Source organism: Schistocerca gregaria, unplaced genomic scaffold, assembly GCF_023897955.1.
Source record: "Schistocerca gregaria isolate iqSchGreg1 unplaced genomic scaffold, iqSchGreg1.2 ptg000327l, whole genome shotgun sequence".
NCBI lineage: Eukaryota > Metazoa > Arthropoda > Insecta > Orthoptera > Acrididae > Schistocerca > Schistocerca gregaria.
This window is the reverse complement of record NW_026061797.1, coordinates 149,478-171,691: the sequence shown is the minus strand read 5'-3', so window position 1 is coordinate 171,691 and position 22,214 is coordinate 149,478.

The following is a 22,214-nucleotide window of genomic DNA, read 5'->3' as shown; positions in this document are numbered from 1 at the left end:
AGGTGTCCATATGTAGTAAAAACCTGAGAAATCGGTCCGTTTTCGTCATTTGTTATCGAATCTACTTAAAGCCAGATGGACACATTGGCCGCTCTTCTCTCTTAAACGGTTGTACTTATCGTCTGCAGAGCTATGTCGCGTGCTGCGGTATGCGGAGACACTAAAATCACCATAGTAGAACACAGATGAAGCTTCTAAGTTGATGTAATAGCCAGTAAGAAATAGTACAATTTAAGTTTTAGGTATCGATTATTGACTTTTTACCCTTCTTTGGTGCCTTTGACACGAGCTAGGACCTTGAGATTCGGCATGAAAGGAGGACTAGCCTCCGAGTTGCACGGGACAATGTGAAAAGAGTTCATATGTAGTAAAAACCTGAGAAATCCGTCCGTTTTCGTCATTTGTTATCGAATCGACTTAAAGCCAGATCATCACATTGGCCGCTCTTATCTCTGAAACGGTTGTACTTATCGTCTGCAAAGCTATGTCGCGTACTGCGGTATTCGGGGACACTAAAAACACCATAGTAGAACACAGATGAAGCTTCTAAGATGATATAATAGCCACTAAGAAGTAGTACAATTCAAGTTTTAGTTATCGGTTATTGAATTTTTAGCTGGCTTTGGTGCCTTGAACATGAGCTAGGACCTTAAGATTCTGTATGAAAGGAGGACTAGCAGCCCAGTTGCACGGGAGAATGTGAAAACTGTTCATATGTAGTAAAAACCAACCTGACAAATCCGTCCGTTTTCGTCATTTGTTATCGAATCGACTTAAAGCCAGATCGTCACATTGGCCTCTCTTCTCTCTGAAACGGTTGTACTTATCGTCTGCAAAGCTATGTCGCGTGCTGCGGTATGCGGAGGCACTAAAAGCACCATAGTAGAACACATATGAAGCTTCTAAGATGATGTAATAGCCAGTAAGAAGTTGTACAATTCAAGTTTTAGGTATCGATTATTGACTTTTTAGCTGGCTTTGGTGCCTTGGACATGAGCTAGGACCTTAAGATTCTTCATGAAAGGAGGAGTAGCAGCCGAGTTGCACGGGAGAATGTGAAAAGTGTTCATATGTAGTAAGAACCTGAGACATCCGTCCGTTTTCGTCATTTGTTATCGAATAGACTTAAAGCCAGATCGTCACAATGGCCGCTCTTCTCTCTGAAACCGTTGTACTTATCGTCTGCAAAGCTATGTCGCGTGCTGCGGTATGCGGAGACACTAAAAGCACCATAGTAGAACACAGATGAAGCTTTTAAGTTGACGTAATAGCCAGTAAGAAGTAGTAGAATTCAAGTTTTAGGTATCGATTATTGATTTTTTAGCTGGCTTCGGTGCCTTGGACATGAGCTAGGACCTTAAGATTCTGCCTGAAATTAGGACTAGCAGCCGAGTTGCACGGGAGAATGTGAAAGGTGTTCATATGTAGTAAAAAAATGAGAAATCGGTCCGTTTTCGTCATTTGTTATCGAATCGACTAATAGCCAGATCGTCACATTGGCCGCTCTTCTCTCTGAAACGGTTGTACTTATCGTCTGCAAAGCTATGTCGCGTACTGTTGTATTCGGAGACACTAAACGCACCATAGTAGAACACAGATGAAGCTTCTAAGATGATATAATAGCCAGTAAGAAATAATAGAATTCAAGTTTTAGGTATACTTATTGACTTTTTAGCTGGCTTTGGTGCCTTGGACATGAGCTATGACCTTAAGATTCTGCATGAAAGGAGGACTAGCACCCGAGTTGCACGGGAGAATGTGAAAAGTGTTCATATGTAGTAAAAACCTGAGAAATCCGTCCGTTTTCGTCATTTGTTATCTAATCGACTTAAAGCCAGATCGTCACATTTGCCATTCTTCTCTCTGAAACCGTTGTACTTATCGTCTGCAAAGCTATGTCGCGTGCTGCGGTATGCGGAGACACTAAAAGCACCATAGTAGAACACAGATGAAGCTTCTAAGTTGATGTAATAGCCAGTAAGAAGTAGTCCAATTCAAGTTTTAGGTATCGATTATTGACTTTTTAGCTGGCTTTGGTGCCTTGGATATGAGCTAGGACCTTAAGATTCTACTTAAAAGGAGGACTAGCAGCCGAGTTGCACGGGAGAATGTGAAAAGTGTTCATATGTAATAAAAACCTGAGACATCCGTCAGTTTTCGTCATTTGTTATCGAATTGACTTAAAGCCAGATGGTCACATTGACCGCTCTTCTCTCTGAAACGGTTGTACTTATCGTCTGCAAAGCTATGTCGCATGCTGCGGTATGTGGAGACACTAAAATCACCATAGTAGAACACAGATGAAGCTTCTAAGTTGATGTAATAGCCAGTAAGAAGTAGTAGAATTCAAGTTTTAGGTATCGATTATTGACTTTTTAGCTGGCTTTGGTGCCTTGGACATGAGCTAGGACCTTGAGATTCTACATGAAAGGAGGACTAGCAGCCGAGTTGCACGGGACAATGTGAAAAGTGTTCATATGTAATAAAAACCTGAGAACTCCGTCCGTTTTCGTCATTTGTTATCGAATCGACTTAAAGCCAGATCGTAACATTGGCCGCTCTTCTCTCTAAAACGGTTGTACTTATCGTCTGCAAAGCTATGTCGCGTGCTGCGGTATGCGGAGACACTAAAATCACCATAGTAGAACACAGATGAAGCTTTTAAGTTGATGTAATAGCCAGTAAGAAGTAGTAGAATTCAAGTTTTAGGTATCGATTATTGATTTTTAGGTGGCTTCGGTGCCTTGGACACGAGCTAGGACCTTAAGATTCTGCATGAAATTAGGACTAGCAGCCGAGTTGCACGGGAGAATGTGAAAAGTGTTCATATGTAGTAAAAACCTGAGAAATCCGTCCGTTTTCGTCATTTGTTATCGAATCGACTTAAAGCCAGATCGTCACACTGGCCGCTCTTCTCTCTGAAACGGTTGTACTTATCGTCTGTAAAGCTATGACGCGTACTGCGATATTCGGAGACACTAAAAACACCATAGTAGAACACAGATGAAGCTTTTAAGATGATGTAGTAGCCAGTAAGAAGTAGTACAATTCAATTTTTAGGTATCGGTTATTGACATTTTACCTGGCTTTGGTGCCATGGACATGAGCCAGGACCTTAAGATTCTGCATGAAAGGAGGACTAGAAGCCGAGTTGCACGGGAGAATGTGAAAAGTGTTCATATGTAGTAAAAACCTGAGAAATCCGTCCGTTTTCGTCATTTGTTATCGAATCGACTTAAAGCCAGATCGTCACATTGGCCACTCTTCTCTCTGAAACGGTTGTACTTATTCTCTGCAAAGTTATGTCGCGTGCTGCGGTATGCGGAGACACGAAAATCATCATAGTAGAACACAGTAAAGCTTCTAAGTTGATGTAATATCCAGTAAGAAGTAGTACAATTCAAGTTTTAGGTATCGATTATTGACTTTTTAGCTGGCTTTGGTGCCTTGGACATGAGCTAGGACCTTAAGATTCAGCATGAAAGTAGGACTAGCAGCCGAGTTGCAAGGGAGAATGTGAAAAGTGTTCAAATGTAGAAAAACCTGAGAAATCCGTCCGTTTTCGTCATTTGTTATCGAATCGACTTAAAGCCAAATCGGCACATTGGCCGCTCTGCTCTCTGAAACGTTTGTACTTATCGTCTGCAAAGCTATGTCGCGTACTGCGGTATTCGGAGACACTAAAAGCACCATAGTAGAACACAGATGAAACTTCTAAGTTGATGTAATAGCCAGTAAGAAGTAGTACAATTCAAGTTTTAGATATTGATTATTGACTTTTTAGCTGGCTTTGGTGCCTTGCACATGATCTAGGACCTTAAGATTCTGCATGAAAGAAGGACTAGCAGCCGAGTTGCACGGGAGAATGTGAAAAGTGTTCATATGTAGTAAAAACCAACCTGAGAAATCCGTCCGTTTTCGTCATTTGTTATCGAATCGACTTAAAGCCAAATCATCACATTGGCAGCTCTGCTCTCTGAAACGGTTGTTCTTATCGTCTGCAAAGCTATGTCGCGTACTGCGGTATTCGGAGACACTAAAAGCACCATAGTAGAACACAGATGAAGCTTCTAAGTTGATGTAATAGACAGTAAGAAGTAGTAGAATTCAAGTTTTAGGTATCGATTATTGACTTTTTAGGTGGCTTGGACGTGAGCTAGGACCTTAAGATTCTGCATGAAAGGAGGACTAGCAGCCGAGTAGCACGGGAGAATGTGAAAAGTGTTCATATGTAGTAAAAACCTGAGATATCAGTCCGTTTTTGTCATTTGTTATCGAATCGACTTAAAGCCAGATGGTCACATTGGCCGCTCTTCTCTCTGAAACGGTTGTACTTATTGTCTGCAAAGCTATGTCGCGTGCTGCGGAATGTGGAGACACTAAAATCACCATAGTAGAACACAGATGAAGCTTCTAAGTTGATGTAATAGCCAGTAAGAGGTAGTACAAGTCAAGTTCTAGGTATCGATTATTGACTTTTTAGCTGGCTTTGGTGCCTTGGACATGAGCTAGGACCTTAAGATTCTTCATGAAAGGAGGAGTAGCAGCCGAGTTGCACGGGAGAATGTGAAAAGTGTTCATATGTAGTAAAAACCTGAGACATCCGTCCGTTTTCGTCATTTGTTATCGAATAGACTTAAAGCCAGATCGTCACAATGGCCGCTCTTCTCTCTGAAACCGTTGTACTTATCGTCTGCAAAGCTATGTCGCGTGCTGCGGTATGCGGAGACACTAAAAGCACCATAGTAGAACACAGATGAAGCTTTTAAGTTGACGTAATAGCCAGTAAGAAGTAGTAGAATTCAAGTTTTAGGTATCGATTATTGACTTTTTAGCTGGCTTCGGTGCCTTGGACATGAGCTAGGACCTTAAGATTCTGCCTGAAATTAGGACTAGCAGCCGAGTTGCACGGGAGAATGTGAAAGGTGTTCATATGTAGTAAAAAAATGAGAAATCGGTCCGTTTTCGTCATTTGTTATCGAATCGACTAATAGCCAGATCGTCACATTGGCCGCTCTTCTCTCTGAAACGGTTGTACTTATCGTCTGCAAAGCTATGTCGCGTACTGTTGTATTCGGAGACACTAAACGCACCATAGTAGAACACAGATGAAGCTTCTAAGATGATATAATAGCCAGTAAGAAATAATAGAATTCAAGTTTTAGGTATACTTATTGACTTTTTAGCTGGCTTTGGTGCCTTGGACATGAGCTATGACCTTAAGATTCTGCATGAAAGGAGGACTAGCACCCGAGTTGCACGGGAGAATGTGAAAAGTGTTCATATGTAGTAAAAACCTGAGAAATCCGTCCGTTTTCGTCATTTGTTATCTAATCGACTTAAAGCCACATCGTCACATTTGCCATTCTTCTCTCTGAAACCGTTGTACTTATCGTCTGCAAAGCTATGTCGCGTGCTGCGGTATGCGGAGACACTAAAAGCACCATAGTAGAACACAGATGAAGCTTCTAAGTTGATGTAATAGCCAGTAAGAAGTAGTCCAATTCAAGTTTTAGGTATCGATTATTGACTTTTTAGCTGGCTTTGGTGCCTTGGATATGAGCTAGGACCTTAAGATTCTACTTAAAAGGAGGACTAGCAGCCGAGTTGCACGGGAGAATGTGAAAAGTGTTCATATGTAATAAAAACCTGAGACATCCGTCAGTTTTCGTCATTTGTTATCGAATTGACTTAAAGCCAGATGGTCACATTGACCGCTCTTCTCTCTGAAACGGTTGTACTTATCGTCTGCAAAGCTATGTCGCATGCTGCGGTATGTGGAGACACTAAAATCACCATAGTAGAACACAGATGAAGCTTCTAAGTTGATGTAATAGCCAGTAAGAAGTAGTAGAATTCAAGTTTTAGGTATCGATTATTGACTTTTTAGCTGGCTTTGGTGCCTTGGACATGAGCTAGGACCTTGAGATTCTACATGAAAGGAGGACTAGCAGCCGAGTTGCACGGGACAATGTGAAAAGTGTTCATATGTAATAAAAACCTGAGAACTCCGTCCGTTTTCGTCATTTGTTATCGAATCGACTTAAAGCCAGATCGTAACATTGGCCGCTCTTCTCTCTAAAACGGTTGTACTTATCGTCTGCAAAGCTATGTCGCGTGCTGCGGTATGCGGAGACACTAAAATCACCATAGTAGAACACAGATGAAGCTTTTAAGTTGATGTAATAGCCAGTAAGAAGTAGTAGAATTCAAGTTTTAGGTATCGATTATTGATTTTTAGGTGGCTTCGGTGCCTTGGACACGAGCTAGGACCTTAAGATTCTGCATGAAATTAGGACTAGCAGCCGAGTAGCACGGGAGAATGTGAAAAGTGTTCATATGTAGTAAAAACCTGAGAAATCCGTCCGTTTTCGTCATTTGTTATCGAATCGACTTAAAGCCAGATCGTCACATTGGCCGCTCTTCTCTCTGAAACGGTTGTACTTATCGTCTGCAAAGCTATGACGCGTACTGCGATATTCGGAGACACTAAAAACACCATAGTAGAACACAGATGAAGCCTTTAAGATGATGTAGTAGCCAGTAAGAAGTAGTACAATTCAATTTTTAGGTATCGGTTATTGACATTTTACCTGGCTTTGGTGCCTTGGACATGAGCCAGGACCTTAAGATTCTGCATGAAAGGAGGACTAGAAGCCGAGTTGCACGGGAGAATGTGAAAAGTGTTCATATGTAGTAAAAACCTGAGAAATCCGTCCGTTTTCGTCATTTGTTATCGAATCGACTTAAAGCCAGATCGTCACATTGGCCACTCTTCTCTCTGAAACGGTTGTACTTATTCTCTGCAAAGTTATGTCGCGTGCTGCGGTATGCGGAGACACGAAAATCATCATAGTAGAACACAGTAAAGCTTCTAAGTTGATGTAATATCCAGTAAGAAGTAGTACAATTCAAGTTTTAGGAATCGATTATTGACTTTTTAGCTGGCTTTGGTGCCTTGGACATGAGCTAGGACCTTAAGATTCAGCATGAAAGTAGGACTAGCAGCCGAGTTGCAAGGGAGAATGTGAAAAGTGTTCAAATGTAGTAAAAACCTGAGAAATCCGTCCGTTTTCGTCATTTGTTATCGAATCGACTTAAAGCCAAATCGGCACACTGGCCGCTCTGCTCTCTGAAACGTTTGTACTTATCGTCTGCAAAGCTATGTCGCGTACTGCGGTATTCGGAGACACTAAAAGCACCATAGTAGAACACAGATGAAACTTCTAAGTTGATGTAATAGCCAGTAAGAAGTAGTACAATTCAAGTTTTAGATATTGATTATTGACTTTTTAGCTGGCTTTGGTGCCTTGCACATGATCTAGGACCTTAAGATTCTGCATGAAAGAAGGACTAGCAGCCGAGTTGCACGGGAGAATGTGAAAAGTGTTCATATGTAGTAAAAACCAACCTGAGAAATCCGTCCGTTTTCGTCATTTGTTATCGAATCGACTTAAAGCCAAATCATCTCATTGGCAGCTCTGCTCTCTGAAACGGTTGTTCTTATCGTCTGCAAAGCTATGTCGCGTACTGCGGTATTCGGAGACACTAAAAGCACCATAGTAGAACACAGATGAAGCTTCTAAGTTGATGTAATAGACAGTAAGAAGTAGTAGAATTCAAGTTTTAGGTATCGATTATTGACTTTTTAGGTGGCTTTGGAGCCTTGGACGTGAGCTAGGACCTTAAGATTCTGCATGAAAGGAGGACTAGCAGCCGAGTAGCACGGGAGAATGTGAAAAGTGTTCATATGTAGTAAAAACCTGAGATATCAGTCCGTTTTTGTCATTTGTTATCGAATCGACTTAAAGCCAGATGGTCACATTGGCCGCTCTTCTCTCTGAAACGGTTGTACTTATCGTCTGCAAAGCTATGTCGCGTGCTGCGGAATGTGGAGACACTAAAATCACCATAGTAGAACACAGATGAAGCTTCTAAGTTGATGTAATAGCCAGTAAGAGGTAGTACAAGTCAAGTTCTAGGTATCGATTATTGACTTTTTAGCTGGCTTTGGTGCCTTGGACATGAGCAAGGACCTTGAGATTCTGCATGAAAGGAGGACTAGCCGCCGAGTTGCACGGGACAATGTGAAAAGAGTTCATATGTAGTAAAAACCTGAGAAATCCGTCCGTTTTCGTCCTTTGTTATCGAATCGACTTAAAGCCAGTTCATCACATTGGCCGCTCTTATCTCTGAAACGGTTGTACTTATCGTCTGCAAAGCTATGTCGCGTACTGCGGTATTCGGAGACACGAAAAACACCATAGTAGAACACAGATGAAGCTTCTAAGATGATATAATAGCCTGTAAGAAGTAGTACAATTGAAGTTTTAGTTATCGGTTAGTAAAATTTTTAGCTGGCTTTGGTGCCTTGAACATGAGCTAGGACCTTAAGATTCTGTATGACAGGAGGACTAGCAGCCCAGTTGCACGGGAGAATGTGAAAACTGTTCATATGTAGTAAAAACCAACCTGAGAAATCCGTCCGTTTTCGCCATTTGTTATCGAATCGACTTAAAGCCAGATCGTCACATTGGCCGCTCTTCTCTCTGAAACGGTTGTACTTATCGTCTGCAAAGCTATGTCGCGTGCTGCGGTATTCGGAGGCACTAAAAGCACCATAGTAGAACACATATGAAGCTTCTAAGATGATGTAATAGCCAGTAGGAAGTTGTACAATTCAAGTTTTAGGTATTGATTATTGACTTTTTAGCTGGCTTTGGTGCCTTGGACATGAGCTAGGACCTTAAGATTCTTCATGAAAGGAGGAGTAGCAGCCGAGTTGCACGGGAGAATGTGAAAAGTGTTCATATGTAGTAAAAACCTGAGAAATCCGTCCGTTTTCGTCATTTGTTATCGAATCGACTTAAAGCCAGATCGTCACATTGGCCACTCTTCTCTCTGAAACGGTTGTACTTATTCTCTGCAAAGTTATGTCGCGTGCTGCGGTATGCGGAGACACGAAAATCATCATAGTAGAACACAGTAAAGCTTCTAAGTTGATGTAATATCCAGTAAGAAGTAGTACAATTCAAGTTTTAGGTATCGATTATTGACTTTTTAGCTGGCTTTGGTGCCTTGGACATGAGCTAGGACCTTAAGATTCAGCATGAAAGTAGGACTAGCAGCCGAGTTGCAAGGGAGAATGTGAAAAGTGTTCAAATGTAGTAAAAACCTGAGAAATCCGTCCGTTTTCGTCATTTGTTATCGAATCGACTTAAAGCCAAATCGGCACACTGGCCGCTCTGCTCTCTGAAACGTTTGTACTTATCGTCTGCAAAGCTATGTCGCGTACTGCGGTATTCGGAGACACTAAAAGCACCATAGTAGAACACAGATGAAACTTCTAAGTTGATGTAATAGCCAGTAAGAAGTAGTACAATTCAAGTTTTAGATATTGATTATTGACTTTTTAGCTGGCTTTGGTGCCTTGCACATGATCTAGGACCTTAAGATTCTGCATGAAAGAAGGACTAGCAGCCGAGTTGCACGGGAGAATGTGAAAAGTGTTCATATGTAGTAAAAACCAACCTGAGAAATCCGTCCGTTTTCGTCATTTGTTATCGAATCGACTTAAAGCCAAATCATCACATTGGCAGCTCTGCTCTCTGAAACGGTTGTTCTTATCGTCTGCAAAGCTATGTCGCGTACTGCGGTATTCGGAGACACTAAAAGCACCATAGTAGAACACAGATGAAGCTTCTAAGTTGATGTAATAGACAGTAAGAAGTAGTAGAATTCAAGTTTTAGGTATCGATTATTGACTTTTTAGGTGGCTTTGGAGCCTTGGACGTGAGCTAGGACCTTAAGATTCTGCATGAAAGGAGGACTAGCAGCCGAGTAGCACGGGAGAATGTGAAAAGTGTTCATATGTAGTAAAAACCTGAGATATCAGTCCGTTTTTGTCATTTGTTATCGAATCGACTTAAAGCCAGATGGTCACATTGGCCGCTCTTCTCTCTGAAACGGTTGTACTTATCGTCTGCAAAGCTATGTCGCGTGCTGCGGAATGTGGAGACACTAAAATCACCATAGTAGAACACAGATGAAGCTTCTAAGTTGATGTAATAGCCAGTAAGAGGTAGTACAAGTCAAGTTCTAGGTATCGATTATTGACTTTTTAGCTGGCTTTGGTGCCTTGGACATGAGCAAGGACCTTGAGATTCTGCATGAAAGGAGGACTAGCCGCCGAGTTGCACGGGACAATGTGAAAAGAGTTCATATGTAGTAAAAACCTGAGAAATCCGTCCGTTTTCGTCCTTTGTTATCGAATCGACTTAAAGCCAGATCATCACATTGGCCGCTCTTATCTCTGAAACGGTTGTACTTATCGTCTGCAAAGCTATGTCGCGTACTGCGGTATTCGGAGACACTAAAAACACCATAGTAGAACACAGATGAAGCTTCTAAGATGATATAATAGCCTGTAAGAAGTAGTACAATTGAAGTTTTAGTTATCGGTTAGTAAAATTTTTAGCTGGCTTTGGTGCCTTGAACATGAGCTAGGACCTTAAGATTCTGTATGACAGGAGGACTAGCAGCCCAGTTGCACGGGAGAATGTGAAAACTGTTCATATGTAGTAAAAACCAACCTGAGAAATCCGTCCGTTTTCGCCATTTGTTATCGAATCGACTTAAAGCCAGATCGTCACATTGGCCGCTCTTCTCTCTGAAACGGTTGTACTTATCGTCTGCAAAGCTATGTCGCGTGCTGCGGTATTCGGAGGCACTAAAAGCACCATAGTAGAACACATATGAAGCTTCTAAGATGATGTAATAGCCAGTAAGAAGTTGTACAATTCAAGTTTTAGGTATTGATTATTGACTTTTTAGCTGGCTTTGGTGCCTTGGACATGAGCTAGGACCTTAAGATTCTTCATGAAAGGAGGAGTAGCAGCCGAGTTGCACGGGAGAATGTGAAAAGTGTTCATATGTAGTAAAAACCTGAGAAATCCGTCCGTTTTCGTCATTTGTTATCGAATCGACTTAAAGCCAGATCGTCACATTGGCCGCTCTTCTCTCTCTGGAACGGTTGTACTTATCGTCTGCAAAGCTAGGTCGCGTGCTGCGGTATGCGGAGACACTAAAAGCACCATAGTAGAACACAGATGAAGCTTCTAAGTTGATGTAATAGCCAGGAAGAAGTAATCCAATTCAAGTTTTAGGTATCGATTATTGACTTTTTAGCTGGCTTTGGTGCCTTGGACATGATCTAGGACGTTAAGATTCTGCATAAAAGGAGGACTAGCTGCCCAGTTGCACGGGAGAATGTGAAAAGTGTTCATATGTAGTAAAAACCTGAGAAATCCGTCCGTTTTCGTCATTTGTTATCGAATAGACTTAAAGCCAGATCGTCACATTGGCCGCTCTTCTCTCTGAAACCGTTGTACTTATCGTCTGCACAGCTATGTCGCGTGCTGCGGTATGCGGAGACACTAAAAGCACCATAGTAGAACACAGATGAAGCTTTTAAGTTGACGTAATAGCCAGTAAGAAGTAGTAGAATTCAAGTTTTAGGTATCGATTATTGACTTTTTAGCTCGCTTTGGTGCCTTGGACATGAGCTAGGACCTTGAGATTCTACATGAAAGGAGGACTAGCAGCCGAGTTGCACGGGACAATGTGAAAAGTGTTCATATGTAGTAAAAACCTGAGAAATCCGTCCGTTTTCGTCATTTGTTATCGAATCGACTTAAAGCCAGATCGTCACATTGGCGGCTCTTCTCTCTCTGGAACGGTTGTACTTATCGTCTGCAAAGCTAGGTCGCGTGCAGCGGTATGCGGAGACACTAAAAGCACCATAGTAGAACACAGATGAAGCTTATAAGTTGATGTAATGGCCAGTAAGAAGTAATCCCATTCAAGTTTTAGGTATCGTTTATTGACTTTTTAGCTGGCTTTGGTGCCTTGGACATGAGCTAGGACCTTAAGATTCTGCATAAAAGGAGGACTAGCTGCCCAGTTGCACGGGAGAATGTGAAAAGTGTTCATATGTAGTAAAAACCTGAGAAATCCGTCCGTTTTCGTCATTTGTTATCTAATCGACTTAAAGAAAGATCGTCACATTTGCCGTTCTTCTCTCTGAAACCGTTGTACTTATCGTCTGCAAAGCTATGTCGCGTGCTGCGGTATTCGGAGACACTAAAAGCACCATAGTAGAACACAGATGAAGCTTCTAAGTTGATGTAATAGCCAGTAAGAAGTAATCCAATTCAAGTTTTAGGTATCGATTATTGACTTTTTAGCTGGCTTTGGTGCCTTGGACATGAGCTAGGACCTTAAGATTCTGCATAAAAGGAGGACTAGCTGCCCAGTTGCACGGGAGAGTGTGAAAAGTGTTCATATGTAGTAAAAACCTGAGAAATCCGTCCGTTTTCGTCATTTGTTATCTAATCGACTTAAAGCCAGATCGTCACATTTGCCGTTCTTCTCTCTGAAACGGTTGTACTTATCGTCTGCAAAGCTATGTCGCGTGCTGCGGTATGCGGAGACACTAAAAGCACCATAGTAGAACACAGATGAAGCTTCTAAGTTGATGTAATAGCCAGTAAGAAATAGTACAATTCAAGTTTTAGGTATCGTTATTGACTTTTTAGCTGGCTTTGGTGCCTTGGACATGAGCTATGACCTTAAGATTCTGCATGAAAGGAGGACTAGCAGCCGCGTTGCACGGGAGAATGTGAAAAGTGTTCATATGTAGTAAAAACCTGAGAAATCCGTCCGTTTTCGTCATTTGTTATCGAATCGACTTAAAACCAGATCGTCACATTGGCCGCTCTTCTCTCTGAGACGGTTGTACTTATCGTCTGCAAAGCTATGTCGCGTGCTGCGCTATGCGGAGACTCTAAAAGCACCATAGTAGAACACAGATGAAGCTTCTAAGTTGATGTAATAGCCAGTATTAAGTAGTACAATTCAAGTTTTAGGTACCGGTTATTGACTTTTTAGCTGGCTTTGGTGCCTTGGACATGAGCTAGGACCTTAAGATTCTGCATGAAAGGAGGACTAGCAGCCGAGTTGCACGGGAGAATTTAAAAGTGTTCAAATGTAGTAAAAACCTGAGAAATCCGTCCGTTTTCGTCATTTGTTATCGAATCGACTTAAAGCCAGATCGTCACATTGGCCGCTCTTCTCTCTGAAACGGTTGTACTTATCGTCTGCAAAACTATGTCGCGTGCTGCGGTATGCGGAGACAATAAAATCACCATAGTAGAACACAGATGAAGCTTCTAAGTCGATGTAATAGCCAGTAAGAAGTAGTACAATTCAAGTTTTAGGTATCGATTATTGACTTCTTAGATGGATTTGGTGCTTTGGACATGAGCTAGGATGTTAAGATTCTGCATGAAAGGAGGACTAGCAGCCGAGTTGCACGGGACAATATGAAAAGTGTTCATATGTAGTAAAAACCTGAGAAATCCGTCCGTTTTCGTCATTTGTTATCGAATCGCCTTAAAGCCAAATCGTCACTTGGCCGCTCTTCTCTCTGAAACGGCTGTACTTATCGTCTGCAAAGCTATGTCGCGTGCTGCGGTATGCGGATACACTAAAAGCACCATAGTAGAACACAGATGAAGCTTCTAAGTTGATGTAATAGCCAGTAAGAAGTAGTACAATTCAAGTTTTAGGTATCGATTATTGACTTTTTAGCTGGCTTTGGTGCCTTGGACATGAGCTAGGACCTTGAGATTCTACATGAAAGGAGGACTAGCAGCCGAGTTGCACGGGACAATGTGAGAAGTGTTCATATGTAGTAAAAACCTGAGAAATCCGTCCGTTTTCGTCATTTGTTATCGAATCAACTTAAAGCCAGATCGTCACATTGGCCGCTCTTCTCTCTCTGGAACGGTTGTACTTATCGTCTGCAAGGCTAGGTCGCGTGCTGCGTATGCGGAGACACTAAAAGCACCATAGTAGAACACAGATGAAGCTTCTAAGTTGATGTAATAGCCAGTAAGAAATAGTACAATTCAAGTTTTAGGTATCGTTATTGACTTTTTAGCTGGCTTTGGTGCCTTGGACAAGAGCTAGGACCTTAAGATTCTGCATGAAAGGAGGACTAGCTGCCTAATTGCAGGGGAGAATGTGAAAAGTGTTAATATAGAGTAAAAACCTGAGAAATCCGTTCGTTTTCGTCATTTGTTATCGAATCGACTTAAAGGCAGATGGTCACATTGGCCGCTCTTCTCTCTGAAACGGTTGTACTTATCGTCTGCAAAGCTATGTCGCGTACTGCGGTATTCGGAGACACTAAAAGCACCATAGTAGAACACAGATGAAGCTTCTAAGATGATGTAATAGGCAGTAAGAAATAGTACAATTCAAGTTTTAGGAATCGGTTATTGTTTTTTTAACCTTGTCTGGTGACTTGGACATGAGCTAGCACCTTAAGATTCTGCATGAAAGGAGGACTAGCAGCCGAGTTGCACGGGAGAATGTGTAAAGTGTTCATATGTAGTAAAAACCTGAGAAATCCGTTCGTTTTCGTCATTTGTTATCGAATCGACTTAAAGCCAGATGGTCACATTGGCCGCTCTTCTCTCTGAAACGGTTGGACATACCGTCTGCAGAGCTATGTCGCGTGCTGCGGTATGCAGAGACACTAAAAGCACCATAGTAGAACACAGATGATACTTCCAAGTTGGTGTAATAGCCAGTAAGAAGTAGTAAAATTCAAGTTTTAGGTACTGATTATTGACTTTTTAGGTGGCTTTGGTGCCTTGGACATGAGCTAGGACCTTAAGATTCTGCATGAAAGGAGGACTAGCAGCCGAGTTGCACGGGAGAATGTGAAAAGTGTTCATATGTAGTAAAAACCTGAGAAATCCGTCCGTTTTCGTCATTTGTTATCGAATCGACTTAAAGCCAGATCGTCACATTGGCCGCTCTTCTCTCTGAGACGGTTGTACTTATCGTCTGCAAAGCTATGTCGCGTGCTGCGCTATGCGGAGACACTAATAGCACCATAGTAGAACACAGATGAAGCTTCTAAGTTGATGTAATAGCCAGTATTAAGTTGTACAATTCAAGTTTTAGGTACCGGTTATTGACTTTTTAGCTGGCTTTGGTGCCTTGGACATGAGCTAGGACCTTAAGATTCTGCATGAAAGGAGGACTAGCAGCCGAGTTGCACGGGAGAATGTAAAAGTGTTCAAATGTAGTAAAAACCTGAGAAATCCGTCCGTTTTCGTCATTTGTTATCGAATCGACTTAAAGCCAGATCGTCACATTGGCCGCTCTTCTCTCTGAAACGGTTGTACTTATCGTCTGCAAAACTATGTCGCGTGCTGCGGTATGCGGAGACACGAAAATCATCATAGTAGAACACAGATGAAGCTTCTAAGTTGATGTAATAGCCAGTATTAAGTTGTACAATTCAAGTTTTAGGTACCGGTTATTGACTTTTTAGCTGGCTTTGGTGCCTTGGACATGAGCTAGGACCTTAAGATTCTGCATGAAAGGAGGACTAGCAGCCGAGTTGCACGGGAGAATGTAAAAGTGTTCAAATGTAGTAAAAACCTGAGAAATCCGTCCGTTTTCGTCATTTGTTATCGAATCGACTTAAAGCCAGATCGTCACATTGGCCGCTCTTCTCTCTGAAACGGTTGTACTTATCGTCTGCAAAACTATGTCGCGTGCTGCGGTATGCGGAGACACGAAAATCATCATAGTAGAACACAGATGAAGCTTCTAAGTTGATGTAATAGCCAGTATTAAGTTGTACAATTCAAGTTTTAGGTACCGGTTATTGACTTTTTAGCTGGCTTTGGTGCCTTGGACATGAGCCAGGACCTTAAGATTCTGCATGAAAGGAGGACTAGCAGCCGAGTTGCACGGGAGAATGTAAAAGTGTTCAAATGTAGTAAAAACCTGAGAAATCCGTCCGTTTTCGTCATTTGTTATCGAATCGACTTAAAGCCAGATCGTCACATTGGCCGCTCTTCTCTCTGAAACGGTTGTACTTATCGTCTGCAAAACTATGTCGCGTGCTGCGGTATGCAGAGACACTAAAAGCACCATAGTAGAACACAGATGATACTTCCAAGTTGATGTAATAGCCAGTAAGAAGTAGTAAAATTCAAGTTTTAGGTACTGATTACTGACTTTTTAGCTGGCTTTGGTGCCTTGGACATGAGCTAGGACCTTAAGATTCTGCATGAAAGGAGGACTAGCAGCCGAGTTGCACGGGAGAATGTGAAAAGTGTTCATATGTAGTAAAAACCTGAGAAATCCGTTCGTTTTCGTCATTTGTTATCGAATCGACTTAAAGCCAGATGGTCACATTGGCCGCTCTTCTCTCTGAAACGGTTGTACTTACCGTCTGCAGAGCTATGTCGCGTGCTGCGGTATGCAGAGACACTAAAAGCACCATAGTAGAACACAGATGATACTTCCAAGTTAATGTAATAGCCAGTAAGAAATAGTAAAATTCAACTTTTAGGTACTGATTATTGACTTTTTAGCTGGCTTTGGTGCCTTGGACATGAGCTAGGACCTTAAGATTCTGCATGAAAGGAGGACTAGCAGCCTAGTTGCACGGGAGAATGTGAAACGTGTTCATATAGAGTAAAAACCTGAGAAATCCGTTCGTTTTCGTCATTTGTTATCGAATCGACTTAAAGCCAAATCGTCACATTGGCCGCTCTTCTCTCTGAAACGGTTGTACTTATCGTCTGCAAAGCTATGTCGCGTACTGCGATATTCGGAGACACTAAAAGCACCATAGTAGAACACAGATGAAGCTTCTAAGATGATGTAATAGGCAGTAAGAAATAGTACAATTCAAGTTTTAGGAATCGGTTATTGTCTTTTTACCCTTGTTTGGTGACTTGGACATGAGCTAGCACCTTAAGATTCTGCATGAAAGGAGGACTAGCAGCCGAGTTGCACGGGAGAATGTGTAAAGTGTTCATATGTAGTAAAAACCTGAGAAATCCGTTCGTTTTCGTCATTTGTTATCGAATCGACTTAAAGCCAGATGGTCACATTGGCCGCTCTTCTCTCTGAAACGGTTGTACTTACCGTCTGCAGAGCTATGTCGCGTGCTGCGGTATGCAGAGACACTAAAATCACCATAGTAGAACACAGATGATACTTCCAAGTTGGTGTAATAGCCAGTAAGAAGTAGTAAAATTCAAGTTTTAGGTACTGATTATTGACTTTTTAGCTGGCTTTGGTGACTTGGACATGAGCTAGGACCTTAAGATTCTGCATGAAAGGAGGAGTAGCAGCCGAGTTGCCCAGGAGAATGTGAAAAGTGGTCATATGTAGTAAAAACCTGAGAAATCCGTCCGTTTTCGTCATTTGTTATCGAATGGACTGAAAGCCAGATCGTCACATTGGCCGCTCTTCTCTCCGAAACGGTTGTACTTATCGTCTGCAAAGCTATGTCGCGTGCTGCGGCATGCGGGGACACTAAAATCACCATAGTGGAACACAGATGAAGCTTCTAAGTTGACGTAATAGCCAGTAAGAAGTAGTACAATTCCAGTTTTAGGTATCGATTATTGACTTTTTAGCTGGCTTTGATGCCTTTGACATGAGCTAGGACCTTAAGATTCTGCATGAAACGAGGACTAGCAGCCGAGTTGCACGGGAGAATTTGAAAAGTGTTCATATGTAGTAAAAACCTGAGAAATCCGTCCGTTTTCGTCATTTGTTATCGAATCGACTTAAAGCCAGATTGTCACATTGGCTGCTCTTCTCTCTGAAACGGTTGTACTTATCGTCTGCAAAGCTATGTCGCGTGCTGCGCTATGCGGAGACACTAAAAGCACCATAGTAGAACACAGATGAAGCTTCTAAGTTGATGTAATAGCCAGTAAGAAGTAGTACAATTCAAGTTTTAGGTATCGTTTATTGACTTTTTAGCTGGCTTTGATGCCTTGGACATGAGCTAGGACCTTAAGATTCTGCATGAAAGGAGGACTAGCAGCCGAGTTGCACGGGAGAGTTTGAAAAGTGTTCATATGTAGTAAAAACCTGAGAAATCCGTCCGTTTTCGTCATTTGTTATCGTATCGACTTAAAGCCTGATTGTCACATTGGCCGCTCTTCTCTCTGAAATGGTTGTACTTATCGTCTGCAAAGCTGTGTCGCGTGCTGCGGTATGCGGAGAAACTAAAAGCACCATAGTAGAACACAGATGAAGCTTCTAAGTTGATGTAATAGCCAGTAAGAAGTAGTACAATACAAGTTTTAGGTATTGATTATTGACTTTTTAGCTGGCTTTGGTGCCTTGGATATGAGCTAGGACCTTAAGATTCTGCATGAAAGGAGGACTAGCAGCCGCGTTGCACGGGAGAATGTGAAAAGTGTTCATATGTAGTAAAAACCTGAGAAATCCGTCCGTTTTCGTCATTTGTTATCGAATCGACTTAAAGCCCGATCGTCACATTGGCCGCTCTTCTCTCTGAAACGGTTGTACTTATCGTCTGCAATGCTATGTCGCGTGCTGCGGTATGCGGAGATACCAAAATCTCCATAGTAGAACACAGATGAAGCTTCTAAGTTGATGTAATAGCCAGTAAGAAGTAGTACAATTCAAGTTTTAGGTATTGATTATTGAATTTTTAGCTGGCTTTGGTGCCTTGGACATGAGCTAGGACCTTAAGATTCTGCATGAAAGGAGGACTAGCAGCCGAGTTGCACGGGAGAATGTGAAAAGTGTTCAAATAGTGTAAAAACCTGAGAAATCCGTCCGTTTTCGTCATTTTTATCGAATCGACTTAAAGCCAAATCGTCACATTGGCCGCTCTTCTCTCTGAAACGGTTGTACTTATCGTCTGCAGAGCTACGTCGCGTGCTGCGGTATGCAGAGACACTAAAAGCACCCTAGTAGAACACAGATGACACTTCCAAGTTGATGTTATAGCCAGTAAGAAGTAGTACAATTCAAGTTTTAGGAACCGGTTATTGACTTTTTACCCTTGCTTGGTGCCTTGGACATGAGCTAGTAACTTAAGATTTTACATGCAGGAGGACTAGCAGCCGAGTTGCACTGGAGAATGTGTAAAGTGTTCATATGTAGTAAAAACGTGAGAAATCCGTCCGTTTTTGTCATTTGATATCGAATCGACTTAAAGGCAGATCGTCACACTGGCCACTCTTCTCTCTGAAACGGTTGTACATATCGTCTGCAAAGCTATGTCGTATGCTGCGGTATGCGGAGACACTAAAAGCACCATAGTAGACCACCGATTAAGCTTCTAAGTTGATGTAATCGCCAGTAAGAAGTAGTAGAATTCAAGTTTTTGGTATCGATTATTGACTTTTTTGTTGGCTTTGGTACCTTGGACATGAGCTAGGACCTTAAGATTCTGCATGAAAGGAGGACTAGCAGCCGAGTTGCACGGAAGAATGTGAAAAGTGTTCATATGTAGTAAAAACGTGAGAAATCCGTCCGTTTTTGTCATTTGTTATCGAATCGACTTAAAGGCAGATCGTCACACTGGCCACTCTTCTCTCTGAAACGGTTGTACTTATCGTCTGCAAAGCTATGTCGCATGCTGCGGTATGCGGGGACACTAAAATCACCATAGTAGAACACAGATGAAGCTTCTAAGTTGATGTAATAGCCAGTAAGAAGTAGTACAATTCAAGTTTTAGGTATCGATTATTGACTTCTTAGTTGGCTTTGGTGCCTTGGACATGAGCTATTACCTTAAGATTCTGCATGAAAGGAGGACTAGCACCCGAGTTGCATGGGAGAATGTGAAAAGTGTTCATATGTAGTAAAAACCTGAGAAATCCGTCCGTTTTCGTCATTTGTTATCGAATCGACTTAAAGCCCGATCGTCACATTGGCCTCTCTTCTCTCTGAAACGGTTGTACTTATCGTCTGCAATGCTATGTTGCGTGCTGCGGTATGCGGAGACACTAAAATCCCCATAGTAGAACACAGATGAAGCTTCTAAGTTGATGTAATAGCCAGTAAGAAGTAGTACAATTCAAGTTTTAGGTATCGATTATTGAATTTTTATGTTGCTTTGGTGCCTTGGATAATGATCTAGGACCATAAGATTCTGCATGAAAGGAGGACTAGCATCCGAGTTGCACGGGAGAATGTGAAAAGTGTTCAAATAGAGTAAAAACCTGAGAAATCCGTCCGTTTTCATCATTTTTATCGAATCGACTTAAAGCCCTATCGTCACATTGGCCGCTCTTCTCTCTGAAACGGTTGTACTTATCGTCTGCAGAGCTATGTCGCGTGCTGCGGTATGCAGAGACACTAAACGCACCATAGTAGAACACAGATGACACTTCCAAGTTGATGTAATAGCCAGTAAGAAGTAGTACAATTCAAGTTTTAGTTACTGATTACTGACTTTTTAGCTTGCTTTGGTGCCTTGGACATGAGGTTGGACCTTAAGATTCTGCATGAAAGGAGGACTAGCAGCCGAGTTGCCCAGGAGAATGTGAAAAGTGGTCATATGTAGTAAAAACCTGAGAAATCCGTCCGTTTTCGTCATTTGTTATCGAATGGACTTAAAGCCAGATCGTCACATTGGCCGCTCTTCTCTTCGAAACGGTTGTACTTATCGTCTGCAAAGCTATGTCGCGTGCTGCGGCATGCGGGGACACTAAAATCACCATAGTGGAACACAGATGAAGCTTCTAAGTTGACGTAATAGCCAGTAAGAAGTAGTACAATTCCAGTTTTAGGTATCGATTATTGACTTTTTAGCTGGCTTTGATGCCTTTGACATGAGCTAGGACCTTAAGATTCTGCATGAAACGAGGACTAGCAGCCGAGTTGCACGGTAGAATTTGAAAAGTGTTCATATGTAGTAAAAACCTGAGAAATCCGTCCGTTTTCGTCATTTGTTATCGAATCGACTTAAAGCCAGATTGTCACATTGGCCGCTCTTCTCTCTGAAACGGTTGTACTTATCGTCTGCAAAGCCATGTCGCGTGCTGCGCTATGCGGAGACACTAAAAGCACCATAGTAGAACACAGATGAAGCTTCTAAGTTGATGTAATAGCCAGTAAGAAGTAGTACAATTCAAGTTTTAGGTATCGTTTATTGACTTTTTAGCTGCCTTTGATGCCTTGGACATGAGCTAGGACCTTAAGATTCTGCATGAAAGGAGGACTAGCAGCCGAGTTGCACGGGAGAATTTGAAAAGTGTTCATATGTAGTAAAAACCTGAGAAATCCGTCCGTTTTCGTCATTTGTTATCGAATCGACTTAAAGCCTGATTGTCACATTGGCCGCTCTTCTCTCTGAATCGGTTGTACTTATCGTCTGCAAAGCTGTGTCGCGTGCTGCGGTATGCGGAGAAACTAAAAGCACCATAGTAGAACACAGATGAAGCTTCTAAGTTGATGTAATAGCCAGTAAGAAGTTGTACAATATAAGTTTTAGGTATTGATTATTGACTTTTTAGCTGGCTTTGGTGCCTTGGAGATGAGCTAGGACCTTAAGATTCTGCATTAAAGGAGGACTTGCAGCCGAGTTGCACGGGAGAATGTGAAAAGTGTTCATATGTAGTAAAAACCTGAGAAATCCGTCCGTTTTCGTCATTTGTTATCGAATCGACTTAAAGCCAGGTCGTCACATTGGCCGCTCTTCTCTCGGAAACGGTTGTACTTATCGTGTGCAACGCAATGTCGCGTGCTGCGGTATGCGGAGACTCTAAAAGCGCCATAGTAGAACACAGATGAAGCTTCTAAGTTGATGTAATAGCCAGTAAGTAGTAGTACAATTCAAGTTTTAGGTATCGATTATTGACTTTTTAGCTAGCTTTGATGCCTTGGACATGAGCTAGGACATTAAGATTCTGCATGAAAGGAGGAGTAGCAGCCGAGTTGCCCAGGAGAATGTGAAAAGTGGTCATATGTAGTAAAAACCTGAGAAATCCGTCCGTCTTCGTCATTTGTTATCGAATGGACTTGAAGCCAGATCTTCACATTGGCCGCTCTTCTCTCCGAAACGGTTGTACTTATCGTCTGCAAAGCTATGTCGCGTGCTGCGGCATGCGGGGACACTAAAATCACCATAGTGGAACACAGATGAAGCTTCTAAGTTGATGTAATAGCCAGTAAGTAGTAGTACAATTCAAGTTTTAGGTATCGATTATTGACTTTTTAGCTGGCTTTGGTGCCTTGGACATGAGCTATTACCTTAAGATTCTGCATGAAAGGAGGACTAGCAGCCGAGTTGCACGGGAGAATGTGAAAAGTGTTCATATGTAGTAAAAACCTGAGAAATC